The following is a 7,919-nucleotide window of genomic DNA, read 5'->3' on the forward strand; positions in this document are numbered from 1 at the left end:
GTAGATTGCGATCCATGTTTATTAAACAAACGTAAAACACGAATCAAAATACAAACACTACAAAATAATAAACGTAATGAAAACCGAAACAGCCTAAACTGGTGCAAACTAACACTAAGGACAATCACCCACGACAAACTCAAAGAATATGGCTGCCTAAATATGGTTCCCAATCAGAGACAACGATAAACACCTGCCTCTGATTGAGAACCACTTCAGACAGCCATAGACTTAACTAGAACACCCCACTAGCTACAATCCCCATACATACACACCACATACAAAAACCCATGCCACACCCTGGCCTGACCAAATAAATAAAGATAAACACAAAATACTTTGACCAGGGTGTGACACTTTGGGTTTCACTGGGCTTTTCCTGGTTAAATAAAGGTTAAATACAAAAATAACATTTAAAAAACAGGTTAAAGTTAAGACACAAATAATTAAAATAGATAAATACAGACTGACAGGTGCATCCATCGCCGATCGACCTTTCATTTTCCATTTGTTTTGTCTTGTCTTCCCACGCACCTGGTTTCAACTCCATCATTACATGTTGTATATTTAACCCTCTGTTCCCCGTGCCTGTGCACGTTATGCTGGTGTGTAAACGGGTTTTGTTTACCCATTGATTTATTGTTCTGTTTACTGTGGTTTTGTTTATTAAACTGCGCCGTTGTAAATCAGTTATTGCTCTCCTGCGCCTGACTTCTCTGCCGCACCCCCTACACCAATCTACACCAATCTACAAAACCGTTGTAACATTTTTAAGGTAACTCACCGGAAAAGTGTTTTACCTTTCTTAGCTACAAATCTAAAATATGAATCTTGCTTGATTTCTGTCTTAATACACAACTATTCACAAACAGATGATTTCTTCTCCTCTCCTTAACTTTTTTAAGGAGTTGGTTATCAGCTCACCTCAATGGGTAAACTTTTCCAGGGAACGTGAGTGGCAATTTATTTTGGTTGAACTATGTTTTATAGGCAATATTCAATCTGTCACAAACATTTTTAGTTCACAACAACAAACATTTAGCTGAAATCAACATATTACAAATTGCTTTAAATTATCATATTTCTTTAATAAACTAATACAAGTCATATAATACAAATGTGTTGTTAACGGCATAGTGCTACAAGTGACGCAAAGGTTAAGGATTGTAATTATGTTTTACATAGAATATGCCTTTATTTGCAAATGACAATTAAAATGTATTTAATTTTCAATATACTTGCGAACATTTCTAAAAACATGTTTTGACTTTGTCACTTTGGGATAATGTGTGTAGATGGTAAAACATGTTTTCACTTTGGGATAATGTGTGTAGATGGTAAAACATGGTTTCACTTTGGGATAATGTGTGTAGATGGTGAAACATGTTGTCACTTTGGGATAATGTGTGTAGATGGTAAAACATGTTGTCACTTTGGGATAATGTGTGTAGATGGTAAAACATGTTGTCACTTTGGGATAATGTGTGTAGATGGTAAAACATGGTTTCACTTTGGGATAATGTGTGTAGATGGTAAAACATGGTTTCACTTTGGGATAATGTGTGTAGATGGTAAAACATGTTGTCACTTTGGGATAATGTGTGTAGATGGTAAAACATGTTGTCACTTTGGGATAATGTGTGTAGATGGTGAAACATGTTGTCACTTTGGGATAATGTGTGTAGATGGTGAAACATGTTGTCACTTTGGGATAATGTGTGTAGATGGTGAAACATGTTGTCACTTTGGGATAATGTGTGTAGATGGTGAAACATGTTGTCACTTTGGGATAATGTGTGTAGATGGTAAAACATGGTTTCACTTTGGGATAATGTGTGTAGATGGTAAAACATGGTTTCACTTTGGGATAATGTGTGTAGATGGTAAAACATGTTGTCACTTTGGGATAATGTGTGTAGATGGTAAAACATGGTTTCACTTTGTCACTTTGGGATAATGTGTGTAGATGGTAAAACATGGTTTCACTTTGGGATGATGTGTGTAGATGGTAAAACATGGTTTCACTTTGGGATAATGTGTGTAGATGGTAAAACATGTTGTCTCTTTGGGATAATGTGTGTAGATGGTAAAACATGTTGTCACTTTGGGATAATGTGTGTAGATGGTAAAACATGTTGTCTCTTTGGGATAATGTGTGTAGATGGTAAAACATGTTGTCACTTTGGGATAATGTGTGTAGATGGTAAAACATGGTTTCACTTTGGGATAATGTGTGTAGATGGTAAAACATGGTTTCACTTTGGGATAATGTGTGTAGATGGTGAAACATGTTGTCACTTTGGGATAATGTGTGTAGATGGTAAAACATGTTTTCACTTTGGGATAATGTGTGTAGATGGTAAAACATGTTGTCTCTTTGGGATAATGTGTGTAGATGGTGAAACATGTTGTCACTTTGGGATAATGTGTGTAGATGGTGAAACATGTTGTCACTTTGGGATAATGTGTGTAGATGGTAAAACATGTTTTCACTTTGGGATAATGTGTGTAGATGGTAAAACATGGTTTCACTTTGGGATAATGTGTGTAGATGGTGAAACATGTTGTCACTTTGTCACTTTGGGATAATGTGTGTAGATGGTAAAACATGTTGTCTCTTTGGGATAATGTGTGTAGATGGTAAAACATGTTTTCACTTTGGGATAATGTGTGTAGATGGTAAAACATGTTGTCTCTTTGGGATAATGTGTGTAGATGGTAAAACATGGTTTCACTTTGGGATAATGTGTGTAGATGGTGAAACATGTTGTCACTTTGTCACTTTGGGATAATGTGTGTAGATGGTAAAACATGTTGTCTCTTTGGGATAATGTGTGTAGATGGTAAAACATGGTTTCACTTTGGGATAATGTGTGTAGATGGTAAAACATGTTGTCTCTTTGGGATAATGTGTGTAGATGGTAAAACATGGTTTCACTTTGGGATAATGTGTGTAGATGGTGAAACATGTTGTCACTTTGTCACTTTGGGATAATGTGTGTAGATGGTAAAACATGTTGTCTCGTTGGGATAATGTGTGTAGATGGTAAAACATGGTTTCACTTTGGGATAATGTGTGTAGATGGTAAAACATGTTGTCACTTTGTCACTTTGGGATAATGTGTGTAGATGGTAAAACATGTTGTCTCTTTGGGATAATGTGTGTAGATGGTAAAACATGTTGTCACTTTGGGATAATGTGTGTAGATGGTAAAACATGGTTTCACTTTGTCACTTTGGGATAATGTGTGTAGATGGTAAAACATGTTGTCTCTTTGGGATAATGTGTGTAGATGGTGAAACATGTTGTCACTTTGGGATAATGTGTGTAGATGGTAAAACATGTTGTCTCTTTGGGATAATGTGTGTAGATGGTAAAACATGTTTTGACTTTGGGATAATGTGTGTAGATGGTAAAACATGTTGTCACTTTGGGATAATGTGTGTAGATGGTAAAACATGTTGTCACTTTGGGATAATGTGTGTAGATGGTGAAACATGTTGTCACTTTGGGATAATGTGTGTAGATGGTGAAACATGTTGTCTCTTTGGGATAATGTGTGTAGATGGTAAAACATGTTTTCACTTTGGGATAATGTGTGTAGATGGTAAAACATGGTTTCACTTTGTCACTTTGGGATAATGTGTGTAGATGGTAAAACATGTTGTCTCTTTGGGATAATGTGTGTAGATGGTAAAACATGGTTTCACTTTGTCACTTTGGGATAATGTGTGTAGATGGTAAAACATGTTTTCACTTTGGGATAATGTGTGTAGATGGTAAAACATGTTGTCTCTTTGGGATAATGTGTGTAGATGGTGAAACATGTTGTCACTTTGGGATAATGTGTGTAGATGGTAAAACATGGTTTCACTTTGGGATAATGTGTGTAGATGGTAAAACATGGTTTCACTTTGGGATAATGTGTGTAGATGGTAAAACATGGTTTCACTTTGGGATAATGTGTGTAGATGGTGAAACATGTTGTCACTTTGGGATAATGTGTGTAGATGGTAAAACATGTTTTCACTTTGGGATAATGTGTGTAGATGGTGAAACATGTTGTCACTTTGGGATAATGTGTGTAGATGGTGAAACATGTTGTCTCTTTGGGATAATGTGTGTAGATGGTAAAACATGTTGTCACTTTGGGATAATGTGTGTAGATGGTAAAACATGGTTTGACTTTGGGATAATGTGTGTAGATGGTAAAAAATGGTTTCACTTTGGGATAATGTGTGTAGATGGTGAAACATGTTGTCTCTTTGGGATAATGTGTGTAGATGGTAAAACATGTTTTCACTTTGGGATAATGTGTGTAGATGGTAAAACATGGTTTGACTTTGGGATAATGTGTGTAGATGGTAAAACATGATTTCACTTTGGGATAATGTGTGTAGATGGTGAAACATGTTGTCACTTTGGGATAATGTGTGTAGATGGTAAAACATGTTGTCACTTTGGGATAATGTGTGTAGATGGTAAAACATGTTGTCACTTTGGGATAATGTGTGTAGATGGTAAAACATGGTTTCACTTTGTCACTTTGGGATAATGTGTGTAGATGGTAAAACATGTTGTCGCTTTGGGATAATGTGTGTAGATGGTAAAACATGTTGTCACTTTGGGATAATGTGTGTAGATGGTAAAACATGTTGTCTCTTTGGGATAATGTGTGTAGATGGTAAAACATGGTTTCACTTTGGGATAATGTGTGTAGATGGTAAAACATGGTTTCACTTTGGGATAATGTGTGTAGATGGTAAAACATGTTGTCACTTCGGGATAATGTGTGTAGATGGTAAAACATGTTGTCACTTTGGGATAATGTGTGTAGATGGTAAAACATGTTGTCACTTTGGGATAATGTGTGTAGATGGTAAAACATGGTTTCACTTTGTCACTTTGGGATAATGTGTGTAGATGGTAAAACATGTTGTCTCTTTGGGATAATGTGTGTAGATGGTAAAACATGTTGTCACTTTGGGATAATGTGTGTAGATGGTAAAACATGTTGTCACTTTGGGATAATGTGTGTCGATGGTAAAACTTGTTGTCACTTTGGGATAATGTGTGTAGATGGTGAAACATGGTTTCACTTTGGGATAATGTGTGTAGATGGTAAAACATGGTTTCACTTTGGGATAATGTATGTAGATGGTTAAACATGTTGTCTCTTTGGGATAATGTGTGTAGATGGTAAAACATGTTGTCACTTTGGGATAATGTGTGTAGATGGTAAAACATGGTTTCACTTTGGGATAATGTGTGTAGATGGTGAAACATGATGTCTCTTTGGGATAATGTGTGTAGATGGTAAAACATGGTTTCACTTTGGGATAATGTGTGTAGATGGTAAAACATGGTTTCACTTTGGGATAATGTGTGTAGATGGTGAAACATGTTGTCTCTTTGGGATAATGTGTGTAGATGGTAAAACATGTTGTCACTTTGGGATAATGTGTGTAGATGGTAAAACATGGTTTCACTTTGGGATAATGTGTGTAGATGGTAAAACATGTTGTCACTTTGGGATAATGTGTGTAGATGGTGAAACATGGTTTCACTTTGGGATAATGTGTGTAGATGGTGAAACATGTTGTCTCTTTGGGATAATGTGTGTAGATGGTGAAACATGTTGTCACTTTGGGATAATGTGTATAGATGGTGAAACATGTTGTCTCTTTGGGATAATGTGTGTAGATGGTAAAACATGTTGTCACTTTGGGATAATGTGTGTAGATGGTAAAACATGGTTTCACTTTGGGATAATGTGTATAGATGGTAAAACATGGTTTCACTTTGGGATAATGTGTATAGATGGTAAAACATGGTTTGGTTTTAACATATTTCAGTTCAGGCTGTAACACAACAAAATATGGAATAAATCAATGGGTACGAATACCTTCATCAATCTACACACAATAACCCATAATGACATCACAATACCCCATAATGACATCACAATACCCCATAATGACATCACAATACCCCATAATGACATCCCAATACCCCATAATGACATCACAATACCCCATAATGACATCACAATACCCCATAATGACATCACAATACCCCATAATGACATCCCAATACCCCATAATGACATCACAATACCCCATAATGACATCACAATACCCCGTAATGACATCACAATACCCCGTAATGACATCACAATACCCCATAATGACATCACAATACCCCATAATGACATCCCAATACCCCGTAATGACATCACAATACTCCATAATGACATCACAATACCCCATAATGACATCCCGATACCCCATAATGACATCCCAATACCCCATAATGACATCACAATACCCCATAATGCCATCACAATACCCCATAATGACATCACAATACCCCATAATGCCATCACAATACCCCATAATGACATCACAATACCCCATAATGACATCCCAATACCCCATAATGACATCACAATACCCCATAATGCCATCACAATACCCCATAATGACAAAGCGAAAACAGGTTTTTATAATTTTATGCACAGTTATTAAAAATACAAAAACAAATACTTTATTTAGCTCAGATGCATCCTGTTTCCATTGATCATCCTTGAGATGTTTCTACAACTTGATTGGAGTCCATCTGTGGTAAATTCAATTGATTGGACATGATTTGGAAAGACACACACCTCTCAGTATAGGATCCCACAGTTGACAGTGAATGTTAGAGCAAAAACCAAGCCATGAGGTCAAAGGAATTGTCAATAGAGCTCTGAGACAGGATTGTGTCGAGGCACAGATCTGGGGAAGGGTACCAAACATTTCTGCAGCATTGAAAGTCCGCAAGAACACAGTGGCCTCGATCATTCTTAAATGGAAGAAGTTTGGAACGACCAAAACTCTTCATAGAGCTGGTCACCCGGACAAACTGAACAATCTGGGGAGAAGGGCCTTGGTCAGGGAGGTGACCAAGAACCCGATGGTCACTCTAACAGAGCTCTAGAGTTCCTCTATGGAGATGGGAGAACCTTCCAGAAGGACAACCATCTCTGTAGCACTCCACACCAATCAGGCCTTTATGGTAGAGTGGCCAGACAGAAGCCACTCCTCAGTAAAAGGCACATGACAGCCCGCTTGGAGTTTGCCAAAAGGCACCTAAAGACTCTCAGACCATGAGAAACAAGATTATCTGGTCTGATGACACCAATATGGAACTCTTTGGCCTGAATGGAAGGTTCACCTTCCAACAGGACAATGACCCTAAGCACACAGCCAAGACAACGCAGGAGTGGCTTCGGGACAAGTCTCTGAATGTCCTTGAGTGGCACAGAGAGATTCCGGACTTGAACCCAATCGAATCGATCTGCAGAGAAGAATGGGTGAAACTCCTCAAATACAGGTGCGCCAAGCTTGTAGCATCATACCCAAGAAGACTCAAAGCTGTAATCACTGGTGCTTCAACAAAATACCGAGTAAAGGGTCTGAATACTTATGTAAATGTGATATTTCAGTTTCATTTGCAAAAAAAATGTATCAACCTGTTTTTGCTTTGTCGTTATGGGTTATTGTGTGTAGATTGATGACGGGGGGGAAAAACAATTTAATCCATTTTAGAATAAGGCTGTAACGTAACAAAATGTGGAAAATATCCACGGGTGTATCGCTTTGTGTTTTGCAGAATGACTCTGGTTCTATGTGATTAATGTCTCCTCACTAGTTAGCTGAGGTCTTGCATGGTGATAAGACTCCTGGTTTATAATAGTGAACCAGGATAGTGTAGTCATTAATCAAAGCAGGAGTCCCTGTCCAGTTAACATTAATCAAGGCTGCATTATGATATTCTGATCAGATGATACGAATTAACTACCTGGGCTGTGATGGTTGGCCAAAAAGAAAGTGCGAGCTGAACAGAAAATAAATCAATGTATTAAAAGGAAAGGCAA

Source organism: Oncorhynchus clarkii, chromosome 16, assembly GCF_045791955.1.
Source record: "Oncorhynchus clarkii lewisi isolate Uvic-CL-2024 chromosome 16, UVic_Ocla_1.0, whole genome shotgun sequence".
NCBI lineage: Eukaryota > Metazoa > Chordata > Actinopteri > Salmoniformes > Salmonidae > Oncorhynchus > Oncorhynchus clarkii.